This window comes from Canis lupus, chromosome 21, assembly GCF_003254725.2.
Source record: "Canis lupus dingo isolate Sandy chromosome 21, ASM325472v2, whole genome shotgun sequence".
NCBI lineage: Eukaryota > Metazoa > Chordata > Mammalia > Carnivora > Canidae > Canis > Canis lupus.
Window position 1 is genome coordinate 20,945,787 of NC_064263.1, and position 13,401 is coordinate 20,959,187.

General features: G+C 41.3%; 1 long non-coding RNA gene across 2 annotated transcripts in view; it reads right to left on the reverse strand.

Moving 5' to 3' along the window:
• LOC112642122 (uncharacterized) overlaps positions 1-13,401 on the reverse strand; it is a 45,037-nt gene that overhangs the window by 26,701 nt on the left and 4,935 nt on the right. Inside the window, exon 3 of one of the 2 annotated variants that reach the window (XR_003125061.3) lies at positions 66-986. The exons of the other annotated variant lie outside the window; for it this stretch is intronic. This is a non-coding gene — a long non-coding RNA (uncharacterized LOC112642122). Of the gene's footprint in view, positions 1-65; positions 987-13,401 lie in introns of those variants that run through there. 2 annotated transcript variants of the gene reach the window in all.

Genomic DNA, 13,401 nt, shown 5'->3' on the forward strand with positions numbered 1-13,401 from the left:
TGTCTGAGATTGCGAGGCTCCCGTGCTTGCTTAAGCAGGAAGCAGGAAGTCTACCAACAGTATGATTATTTGTAGCCTGTGATGGCCATTGTCATTATAAAGCATAATTAAAATCATGTGCGAAGGGAAATATAAATAAAATGCCTTTTTGTATTTCTGAACAAAAATGTTTTGGATCATTACCAACTCCTACTCTTTTCCTATTGGCGTGCACACAAGCAGATGGTGTACTGTCCCCACTCTATACACCTTGTTCCAGGAGATTTTTTTTTTTTTCATTGAAATTACACAATGACAATATTCACAAAGCCAAGGAGGGGGAATATTTAATGAACTGGTTTGGCCTGTCAGCAGAAGATGTAAACCACATCTACGCTTGCATTGAGTTTGGGACATCTTGTACAGTTCATTTATTCTAACAGCAAGTTCTACAGTTTTGATAAGGTTGCCACTTCTTAAACTTTCCTCATGTGAACAAATTTAAGTGGTTTTTGCAGCCTGGCCTTCCATAAGTGAACTTTACGGAAGTACTCTTTCTATCCAGGACCACAGTCTGCCGAATATCTGCTGCACATTCAGATTCAGCCAACATTTTTCTGGCCAACACCAGGACCTTTCACACATTGTATTTACTCATCTCCTAAAAAGATCAGAGCCCAAAGTCAGTGGCATCCTGGGGTGCTAATCTAGCTATTTCATCCCTTAAATTCACTTCCTGAGACTTCTTTTCAACTTCATTGCAGAAATAAAAATGGGAATTTTGCCAACGGGAGAGAAGCATAGCCCCTCTGGCCTATTTCTTACCACAGTCCCCTTTGTACTTTGGGTTCCAGCTGTCCTAACAACTGAAAATTGCCAGAGTGCCATGCTATTTTGTACCTCTGCTTTCTTTCATTCGTTCTGCTGCTTCTCTCTCGGTTGGCCAGCTTTTCCACCCTGTCATCTGATTGTAAGGACTTCAAGATCAAACTTACCCGCTACCATATCTGTGAATATACAAGTAGTAAAGTGTAGTGATTAAGAGTAGGGGCCCTAGAGTCACACAGCCTGATTTGTTTTGTTTTGTTTTAAGATTTTATTTATTCATTCATGAGAGGCACAGAGAGAGAGAGAGAGAGGCAGAGACACAGGCAGAGGGAAAAGCAGGCTCCATGCAAGGAGCCCGATGTGGGACTCGATCCTAGGAGTCCAGGATCACACGCTGAGCCGAAGGCAGACACTTAACCGTTGTACCACCCAGGCGTCCCACACAGCCTGATTTAAAATCCTGCCTCCCAAAAAAATAAAATAAAAAATAAAATCCTGCCTCCCTTTTCTATCTGTAGCCAAGCTTTTTGTTGTTTTTTAAGATTTTATTTACTGAGAGACAGAGAGAGGCAGAGACACAGGCAAGAGGGAGAAGCAGGCTCCATGCAGGGAGCCTGATGGCGGGACTCAATCCTGGGTCTCCTGGATCAGGCCCTGGGCTGAAGGCAGGTGCTAAACCACTGAGCCACCCAGGGATCCCTGAGCCTCTCTGTCCTTGTCTCTAAATTGATCACAAAAAAACTTAAAACCCTGCCTGACACATGAACATTCAATAAATATCACTTGATATTTTTATGAATCCTTTCCCTCTCCCTCCTGTCCTCCTCTCCCAGAATTGAGTACCCTCACCATGTGTGCTCCCATGCTGTGGAGTCTCCTTCTACCATTAACTTGTTTATCCGTTCCCCAGGAGACACTAGCAGTTTGAGAGCAGAAACCATACATGTCCTAATAGCCTCAGTTTTTGGCACAGTTGAATGAATGAAACATAGCAGATAGGTCACGATTAAAATCTAAGTGTTTACTAATACCAATACTCAATGTAGTTCACATCTTGGCCAACTGGTGTGCAAGCCAAAAAAATTAGAAGTTGAATTTGAACCCTTTTGAGGACCATTTGAATGGTAAATGGTTCTCCAACATTTCATTTTCAGGCTGTAGGTGTCCTTAGGTCTAAAATGAGTCTCCTGTAGACAGCAAATAGATGGTCTTGCTTATTTATCCAGTCCGAAACCCTGTGTCTTTTGATGGGATCATTTAGCCCATTCACGTTCAGAGTAACTATTGAAAGATATGAATTTAGTGTCATTGTAATACCTATTCAGTCCCCGTTTTTGTGGATTATTTCTTTGGGCTTCCTCTTTCTTTTACAGAGTCCCCCTTAATATTTCTTGCAGAGCTGGTTTGGTGATCACATATTCTTTCATCTCCACAAGGCTAAATTTAATTGTACTTTGTACATTATTCTGTGAGGTCAGAACTGGAAGAGCTTATCTGGTGCAGAAACTTCCAGAATGTTCTGCAGAGCCTGGAATGTTCTTGAAAGTTGTCTTAGAGCCTCTGGGCCCTGTCCCATCTTCTACCAAAGTAAATATGCTTTGATCTATGTCATATATTGGGCTTCACATAAATTTATGTTTAACCAAAGAGTTCAAAGTCCAAATATATTCTCTTTAAAGCAATTTAACCTCTTATGTTATCAAGAGGGAAATGGCTCCAGAGTCAGAAATAGCTTGTTGGTGCCAACCAGACTAGAACCCAGACCTCTGCATACGTCCCATGACTTTCCCAAATCCTATAGATTGTATTCACATATTTAGACTTTGTGAGATGTGGAGGGTTTTCAACAACAAATTCCTAGGTTCCAGCAGTTGCTAAATAACGTAAGGGAGTTTTAAAAAAATATTTTTTTATTCATTCATGAGAGGATGTTTTTTGGAGTTTAAAAAAAATATTTTATTTTGGGAGTTTTAAAAAAAATGGGGGGGGAGTTTTAAAAAATTATTTTATTTATTCATTCATGAGAGACAGAGAGGCAGAGGGAGAAGCAGGCTCCTCAGGGGGAGCCTGATGTGGGACTCAATCCCAGGACCCCGAGATCACAACCTGATCCAAGGGCAGATGCCCAACCACTGAGGCACCCAGGTGCCCCAAGGTATTGTTTCAAAATGTTCTGAAATCTAGAATTAAGCAATGTCAGGAACAAGCTAATGTTAGCTATCAAAATTTAAATAAAATGTATAAATAACTCATTTTCCCCTGCTGTTTATATGCAGTGTGCCAAGATTTAACAACATAAAGGAAAAGTAAGGTGGGAGAGACTTGGTATTCTTGGTATGCTTGCTCACCTCCAGTGAGAGGGGTGGAGCCAGAACTGGAAGGGAGTGACCAGGAAGATGCACTGCCTTTCCAGCCTGAAACTGGTATGCCTTTCCTTGTTAATGACTTCCACCTGAAAGCTGCTCTGTGTCAGAGAACTGGCCCCCTACATATAGTCCATGTGGCTGTTTGCAGTTAATGGGACAGAAAATCATTCCAATAAAATACGGCCTTTGGAAAAGATGTTTTACTCAAGTAGTTTGAGAAAATTACATTTCCAGCATGATTGTGGCAAAAAAAGCAAATCTTTGACCCCTTTATCCCCTTTCTTGTGTTCCAAAAAAACAGGCTACTATGCTAATGGCAGCTGAAATTAGAACGAACTTAAAAACCTCAAAAATTTGTATCAATACAGTCATTAGTATCTCACCATCAAGTTCCATATTCAGCATTCTGAGAGGATATAGAAAGGTCAATAAGGGATCCCTGGGTGGCACAGCGGTTTGGCGCCTGCCTTTGGCCCAGGGCGCGATCCTGGAGACCCAGGATCGAATCCCACGTCGGGCCCCCGGTGCATGGAGCCTGCTTCTCCCTCTGCCTGTGTCTCTGCCTCTCTCTCTCTCTCTGTGACTATCATAAATAAATAAAAAATTAAAAAAAAAAGAAAGGTCAATAAATGTACCAATTTTTTGTTTTTGTCTCAGGAGTCAGAAACAAAAACAATATGCTAGTACATATAAACAACTATGAAAGGGACAGGACTCAAAGTATACCTGTGTAGAGAGAATCACAGAACTTTAGAAGCCTAGAAAGGCTCTCAGAAGATCACTCCAAGGTGCATTCATTTTTTACAGTTTTCCTGACAGAATAAATAAGTAGTGTGGTGGTGTTCACCACTTCATAAAACAGCCCCTCCCATGTTTCTTAAGGCATTTAATGCTAAGGTCTCTCACAGGCTGCATCAAGGTGTCACTTGGAGCTGTGTTTTCATCCCAAGGTTTGCCTGGGGACAAAATGTGGGACAGATGTGCTTTCCTGCTCACACAGTTGGCAGAATGCAGTTCACTGTGAGTTGTAGAACCAATGCCCTCAGGTTCTTGCTATTGGGTGGAGGCTATCCTCAGTCCCCTGCCATGTATGCCTTTCCATGGGGTAACTCACAACAGAGCAGCAGGCTTGCATCAAAGTATGCAAGAGAAAAAAAAAAAAAAGTATGCAAGAAAGAGAGTCTGCTAGCAAGACAAATGTACATTATCTTACATGATGTAATCATGGAAGTGACATCCAGTCACCTTTGCCCCATTCTGTATATTGGAAGGCAATCACGTCCCACCCACACCGAAGGGGAGGGGATTACAGTTGGCATGAGTACCAGGAGGCAGAGATAATTGGGGGCCATTTTAGAATCTGTCCATTAAGGTATCCATTGTATAACTGGACCATAATTTATTTAACAAGTTTCCTCTTAATGGACCTTTTAGTTGTTTCCAGTATATTTGCTAGTATAAATACTGCAATAAATATTGATATTCATTCTGCACATGTGCTAGGGCTGCACATGTGATAGGATTAAATTTCTAGAAGTAGTTTCTAGGTTGAAAGCTATGTGCATTTAAAATTTGATTGAATATTTGTTTCTGCCAAATTAGTCATAAAAAGCATGCCAGAAAAAAAAAAAAAAAAGAAAGAAAAGAAAGCATGCCGGTCTGGCTCAATTGGTAGAGCATGTGACTCTTGATCTCAGGATCATGAGTTCAAACCCCATGTTGGACAGAGTTAACTTAAAAAAAAAGAAAGGAATTAAGAAAGAAAGATGAGAAAAGAAGGAAAGAAAATGAATTGTACCAGTTCATGTTCCACAGGCAATGCATGAGGATGGCAGTTTCCCCCACAAACCTGCTAACTTCGTGTATCACCAATCTTTTACATCTTTACCAATAATGTCTGAGTCAGGATCCCTGGGTGGCGCAGCTGTTTAGCGCCTGCCTTTGGCCCAGGGCGCGATCCTGGAGACCCGGGATCGAATCCCACGTCGGGCTCCCGGTGCATGGAGCTTGCTTCTCCCTCTGCCTATGTCTCTGCCTCTCTCTCTCTCTCTGTGACTATCATAAGTAAATTAAAAAAAAAATTAAAAAAAAAATAAAACACACTGTAAAAAAAAAATAATGTGAGTCATTTTCATTTACAGTTCTCTTACTGGAGTGATTAGAATATTTTGTATTTTCTCTTCTGAAAACTATATTCTTTGCCACTTTTTCTATTAGTTTTTTTAATGTTTTCTTATTAACTACTAGGTTTATATATATATATATATTTTTTTTTTAACTCATTGCACTTTGTGAAGAATTATCTGGGTACAAGACTATGGTGGTGGCAGTGTGAGGAGAAGCAGATGGGCTTGGAGTTGGAATTGACAGAGGTTGGAAATGGAAATGGATTCAATGTAGGGCTTGAGGGTAAAGACAGGCCCCTATGACCTCTGTATTTTGGGTGTTGCATCTGGATAGTTGGTGGCACCATTTGCTGAGATGGGGAAAATGCAAGAAGCAGGAAGATGGGAAGGTGGTACATGGGCTTTGTTTTGGAAACTGTGAAAAGAAAAACTAGAAACTTGGTTTGGAAAGATTTTTTTTTTTTTTTTAAGATTTTATTTATTTATTTGAGAGACTGAGAGCAAGAGAGAGAGAGAGCATGAGCAGGGGGAGGGGCAGAGAGAGAGGGAAGGGGAGACCAGATTCTCCGCTGAGAAGGGAGCCCACTGTGGGACTCCATCCCCATCCCAGAACCCTGGGATTATGACCTGAGCTAAAGGCAGACGCTTAATCAACTGAGCCACCAGGCACCCAGGAAAAGTTTTTTTTTACAACACAAAACAATACATAAAAAAGGTTAGATTGATAAATTTTACTACATCAGAATTTTAACTGTGACTTCTGTGTAATAGACAGCCTTATTTTTTTTTAATTTTATTTATTTATGATAGTCACATAGAGAGAGAGAGAGAGAGAGAGGCAGAGACATAGGCAGAGGGAGAAGCAGGCTCCATGCACCAGGAGCCTGACGTGGGATTCGATCCGGGGTCTCCAGGATCGCGCCCTGGGCCAAAGGCTGGCGCCAAACCGCTGCGCCACCCACGGATCCCATAGACAGCCTTATAAACAAAGTTAAAACACAAACAACAGGGATGCCTGGGTGGCTTAGCATTTGAGCTTCTGCCTTCAGCTCAGGGCATGATCCCGGGATCCAGGATCCGGGATCAAGTCCCACATTGGACTCCTTGCAGGGAGCCTGTTTCTCCCTTTGCCTGTACCTCAGCCTCTCTGTCTCTCATGAATAAATAAATAAAATCTTGAAAAAAAAAAAAAAAAAGGATGAACAACAGATTAGGGGAGAGTATTTTATAATATATAAAACAAAGGGGGCAGCCTGGGTGGCTCAGCGGTTTAGCGCCGCCTTCGGCCCAGGTCTTGATCCTGGAGACCCGGGATCAAGTCCCATGTCAGGCTCCCTGCATGGAGCCTGCTTCTCCCTCTGCCTGTGTCTCTGCCTGCCTGCCTCTCTCTCTCTCTCTCTCTCTCTTTCTCACTGTTTCTCATTAATAAATAAAATCTTAAAAATATAAAAAATAATTTAAAAAATTAAAAAAAAAAAAAAGGATTCATATTACCTCAAACAAGAGGTTTCTACAAATCAGTTTTAAAAAGATAGCTCGGGCAGCCCTGGTGGCTCAGCGGTTTGGCGCAGCCTGCAGCCCAGGGTGTGATCCTGGAGATCCGGGATGGGGTCCCACATCGGGCTCCCTGCATGGAGCCTGCTTCTCCCTCTGCCTGTGTTTCTGCCTCTCACTCTCTGTCATTAATAAATAAATAAAATATTAAAAAAAAATAAAAATAAAAAGATAGCTCTAGGGATCCCTTGGTGGCTCAGCAGTTTAGCGCCTGCCTTTGGCCCATGGCGCGATCCTGGAGTCCCAGGATCAAGTCCCGCGTCAGGCTCCCTGCGTGGAGCCTGCTTCTCCCTCCTCCTGTGTCTCTGCCTCTCTCTCTCTCTCTCTCTCTCTATGTCTGTCATGGATAAATAAATAAATCTTTAAAAAAAATTAAAAAAAAATTAAAAGATAGCTCTAAAGAAAATAAGCAAAGTATATGACTAGGCAACCAAACAGCAGGAAACCGAATTGGAACCCAAATGGAAAATAACTATTTTCACTTGATAATAGAGAAATGCAAATTATTTTTTTTAAGATTTTATTTATTCATGAGAGACACAGTGAGAGGCAGAGACAAGCAGAGGGAGAAGCAGGCTCCATGCAGGGAGCCCAATGCAGGACTTGATCCCAAGACTCCAGGATCATGCCCTGAGCTGAAGGCAGACACTTAACCACTGAGTCACCCAGGCATCCCTTGTTCCTTTTTTTTTTTTTTTAAAGATTGTATTTATTTATTCATGATAGACACACACACAGAGAGGCAGAGGGAGAAGCAGGCTCCATGCAGGGAGCCCAATGTGGGACTCGATCCCGGGACTCCAGGATCATGCCTGGACTGAAGGCAGGCGCCAAACCGCTGAGCCACCCAGGGATCCACTCCCTTGTTCCTTATACTTGAAAATTTGTTTTAAATTTTTTCAGTGTGAATAAGACTTATTTTTGGACATACTTAATTTGAGATGTTTGTTAGATATCTTGACAGAGATTCAAAGCAAGAGAAGAGATGTATCGTTTGAGCTCAGAAAAGAGTTTGGGCTAGAGTAATAAATCTTGGAGTCATCAGTATATACATGATAATGAAGGCCAATGGAGTAGATATGTCACCTAGGGAAAGAGAATAGTAGTAAAGAGAAGAGGACCCAGGACAAGTCTTAAGGAAATCTAACATTTGCAAGCTGAGAAGAAAAAGAGGAGGCATTAAAGTAAACTGATAAACTGAAGCCAGTGAAGCAAGAGAAAAATTAGGAGTGCATAGTGTCCTGGAAGCTAAAGAGAGTGTTCATTGAAAGGATGGAAAAGAGATTGTGTCTAATGCTGCTAAGACGTTGAGTAAAGTTGTTACCAATGGGTGTGGTAACATGGAGGTCACTGGTATTCTGGTTAGGGTAACGTAATTGAAAGTGAGAACAGAAAGACTTGTCATGGACAATGTTTCTCAGACAAGACACACAATCACAATGGGGGAAAATGAATAAACCTGAACAAAAGCAGTAAATTTCATTCGTGTTGAGAGTATCTTTGGAATTACTAGAGATCAGGGCAGCCTGGGTGGCTCAGCGGTTTGACACCGCCTTCAGCCCCGGGCGTGATCCTGGAGACCCAGGATGGAGTCCTACGTCAGGCTCCCTGCATGGGGCCTGCTTCTCCTTCTGCCTGTGTCTGTGCCTCTCTCTCTCTGTCTGTGTCTCTCATGAATAAATAAACAAAATCTTTAAAAAACAAAACAAAACAAAAAAAAAGAAAGGAATTATTAGAGATCACCCAGTTAAAAAAAAAAAAGGTGATACAAAAGAAAAATAAGTAAAAGATAACAGTCAACTAATTCACAGAAGAGGAAACTGGAACAGTCAATAAATATGAAAAAATATTCAACTTTACTGATAATCAAGGTACAGCAAAAGAGTAATGATACTGCATTTCTACCAGTAGTTTGGCAAAATCAAAGTTTGGCAATGGCAGCAGGCAAGGGTTGCCAAGGATGTGGGGAAACAACAGAATCAAGTAAGAAACTATTGAAACTAATAGGAGTTTAACAAGATGCTGGACATAAGAGCAATATCCTAATTAACAATTTTAAAAGGTAATAAAATATATGTGATCATTCCCAACAGCAACAGAAACTATATATACCTAAAGACAAACTAAAAAAAAATGTGTAATAATTTTATGGAGAAAATTATGTTTTAATGAGGGATGTATCCCTCATTAAGGAAAACTTGAGGGGTGCCTAGATGGCTCAGTTGGTTAAGCATCCACCTTTGGCTCAGGTCATGATCCTGGGGGTCTTGGGATCTAGCTCTGCATCAGGCACCCTGCTCAGTGGGGAGTCTGCTTCTCTGACCCTAACCCCTGCTCATGCTCATGCTCACTCTCTCCCAAATGAATAAATTGCAAATCTTAAAAAAAAAAGAAAAGAAAACTTGGATAAATGGAGAAATATTTACAGTGTCCATGCATGAGAAGGCTCAGCAATTTTTTTTTAAAGATTTTATTTATTCATTTGAGAGAGAGAGTCCACACAAGGAGAGGGGTGAGCAGTGGAAGAGAGAAGGGGACAAGCAGTCTCCACGTGGAGCATGGAGCCCATCAGGGGGCTCGATCTGACCACCCTAACATCATAACTTGAGCCGAAATCAAGAGTCCAATGCTTTTTTTAAAAAAAATATTTTTATTTATTTATTCATGAGAGACACACAGAGAGAAAGGCAGAGACACAGGCTGAGGGAGAAGCAGGCTCCATGCAGGGAGCCTGACGCGAAACTTGATCCTGGGACTCCAGGATCAGGCTCTGGGCTAAAGGCGGCGCTAAACCCCTGGGCCATCCAGGCTGCCCAAGAGTCCAACGCTTAACCAACTGAGCCACCCAGGTGCCCCTCAGCATTTAAAATACATTGATCCTGAGACACCTGGGTGGCTCATTCGGTTAAGTGTCTGCCTTCAGCTCAGGTAATGATCTCAAGGTCCTGAGATCCGGCCCTGTGGGGTTCCCTGCTCCCCAGGAAGCCCGCTTCTCCGTCTCCCTTTGCCTGCTGCCCTGCCTGTTTGTGTGCACGCTCTCTCTCTGTCAGATAAATAAATAAAATAAATAAAAATCTTAAAATATATATATATATTGGGGCACCTGGGTGGCTCAGTGGTTGAGCGTCTACCTTTGGCTCAGGTCATGATCCCTTTGGCTCAGGTCATGATCCCTCGGTCCTAGGATTGAGTCCTGCATCGGGCTCCCTGCAGGAGCCTGCTTCTTCCTCTGCCTGTATCTCTGCCTCTCTCTCTCTGTCACTCGTGAATTAATAAATAAAATCTTTAAAAAAATAAAAAATAAAATAAAATACATTGATTCTCCTCACATTAGTTGATAAATTCATTACAGTTCCAACCAGTATCCCCAATGAGATTTTTCCAGGGAATCTGACAAGGTGATTTTAAAATCATGAGGAATAATAGAGTTGTGCAAATAATAACAATAACTGCTAACATTTATTGTGAGCTAGCTTTTGAAACAAATTGGGTGCACAGTCTACCAAATATAAACGAATATTACAAAGCTATAGTTATTAGTGTGATATAGCTACAGTAATTGACAAAGACAGTAATAGGCAAAATACTTGGCAACAAAATAGAGTTCAGAAATAGACCATGGTTGTTAACTAACCCTTCTGTAGTAATCATTTCACAATATACATGTGTATCAAATCATCACATTTTATACCTTCAATTTGTGTATGTTATATTGCAATAATATCACAACAATGCTGGAGGTTTTTTTTTTTCTTTTAAAAGAAAAATAAATAGACCATAGCGTATCTGAGGGCATGATGTATATTAGAGTTGGAATTGATTATTGGTGGGGGAATGATGAACTATTTGATACATGGTATTGGGTCAGTTCTCATATGTAACATCCCACACTAACTCAACACAAAAATAAAATCCAAATGGATTAAAGACTTAAACATGAAAACCTAAAACTTGGGAAGAAAATATAGGATCATGTCTGTCTAATCACAGAATAAAGTTTTCTTTTTTTTTTTTAAGATTTTAAGATTTTATTTGTTTATTCATGAGAGACACAGAGAGAGACAGAGGGAGAAGCAGGCTCCCTGCAGGGAACCTGATGCGGGACTCCATCCCAGGATGCCAGGATCACAACCTGAGCCAAAGACAGATGCTCAACCACTGAACCACCCAGGTGCCCCAGAATAAAGGTTTCTTAAACAATATGAAAAACACAGACCATAAGAAAAAGATTGATAAATTTGAGTAACTCAGTACTTTAAACCGCTGTATTACACACACACACACACAAAAATCATCCATAAATAATGTTCAAAAGCAAGCAACAGATTTGGAAAAGATATGTCACATATATAACAAGCCTCATTGGAGGCCTCTTGGGGGAGCCCAGAGGACACTCGCATATCCAGGTGTCTACTTGAGCATCTTTAAAATATTTTGTATCTAAAACAAATGCCCTTCCCCGTCTTAGTGGCACCAGCGGCCCAGCTCCATCCACTCTGAATGTAAAGTAGAGACTGCCAGTACTTTCCTTGGTCTTCCCTTTGTCCTTTGATGTCATTGACCTCTGCCCCCCTCCCCCCACTGCCTCCCCCTCCATTTCACTGTCATGGATGGATAGCAGAGGATACCATGCCGTCTTGAGGCCGTCCTGTGTGAGTCCATGATCACTTCTGTTGGGGTTTTGTTGTTTTTGTAACTGTCCTAAACCAGCAGGTGTTTGGAAATTAGGGGAAAAATTAAATTCTCACCAATGGTTGCTGTTACAGTCAAATCAATAAAGATCTTGAGTATCAAAAAAAAAAAAAAAAAAAGCTTAGCATCAGAATATATAAAGAATTTCTACATATCAATAAATAAGAGACAATTCCAAAGAAAAAACGTAGGCGGCCCGGGTGGCTCAGCGGTTTAGCACCACCTTCAGCCCAGGGCATGATCCTGGAGAGACCCTAGATGGAGTCCCACGTCAGGCTCCCTGCATGGAGCCTGTTTCTCCCTCAGCCTGTGTCTGCGCCTCTGTGTGTGTGTGTGTGTGTGTGTGTGTGTGTGTGTGTGTCTCATGAATAAATAAATAAGATCTTAAAAAAAAAAAAAGAAAAGAAAAAATGGGCCAAGGATAAAACCCTGCAATTTGCTGAAGAAAAGACCCAGATGATCAATAAACATATGAAAGACTTCTCATAACCTCTCTAATCATCATATTTACATTAAAATGAGAAATTTTTCTTCTTGGGATGCCACATATTTGGTATAGAGATTACTTAAATAAATTAAAATTTTTATAAAAATGTATTTAGGGGGAAAAGAGGGGGTGCCTGGGTGGCTCAGTTGGTTAAGTATCTGATCTTAGCTCAGGTCTTGACTCCGGGTCATGAGCTCAAGCCCCACATTGGGCTCCATGCTGGGCAGAGAGCCTACATTTTAAAAAGAAGGAACAAAAAAGAAAACAAAGGAAAAAATGTTTTATTGACCCCAAATTGCCAAAATAATCTTTAAAAAGAAAGCTGGAAACCTCACACTTTCTGATTTCAAACCACATTACAATATAATAGTAATCAAGATGGTGTGGTACTGGCATACAGACAGATATGTACACAAATGGAACAAAACAGAGAGCCCGAAATAAACCCTTGAGTATATGGCCAAATGATCTTTGACAAGGGTGACAAGACTGCACACTAGGAAAAGGACAGTCTCTTCAACAAATGGTTTTGGAGGGAAAACTGGATATCCACACGCAAAAGAAGGTCCCTAACCTGACAACCATATACAAAAAAATAACTCAAAATGGATGAAACACCAAAATGTAAGTCCTAAAACTATAAAACTAGAAGAAAACAGGTAAAAAGCTTCAGGACATTAGATGTGTCAGTGATTTTCCGCTATGACATCAAAAACACAGGCAACAAAAGCAAAAATAAACAAATGAGACTACATCAGACTTAAAAACTTCTGCATATTGGGCACCTGGCTGGCTCAGTCAGTGAAGTGTGTTACTCTCAATCTCAGGGTTATAGGTTCCAGCCCCATATTCGGTGTAGAGATTACTTAAAAATAAAATACTGGGGGTGCCTGGGTGGCACAGTTGTTTGAGCATCTGATCTTGGTTTTGGCTCAGGTCATGATCTCAGGATCATGAGATCAAGCCCCACATTGGGCGCTGAGCTCAGTGTGGAGTCTGCCTTGGACTGTCTGTCCTCTCCTTCTATCACCCCACCCCCACCCCCACCCCCCGCAGAGTGCTCGCTTTCTCTCTCTCTCTCTCTCTCTCTCTCTCTCAATCAATAAATAAAATAAAATATTTTAAAAAGCAACTTCTGCATATCAAAGGAAACAATCCACCTAGTGGAAAGGTAACCTATGGAATGGAGAAAATATTCGAAAATATGTATCTGGTAACGGATTGATGTCTAGAATGTATAAGGAACTTCCACAATTCAACAACAAAAAGAACCAAATAGGGATGCCTGAGTGGCTCAGTGGTTGAGCATCTACCTTCCGTTGAGGTCATGATCCCGCAGTCCCGGGATGGAGTCCCACACTGGGCTCCC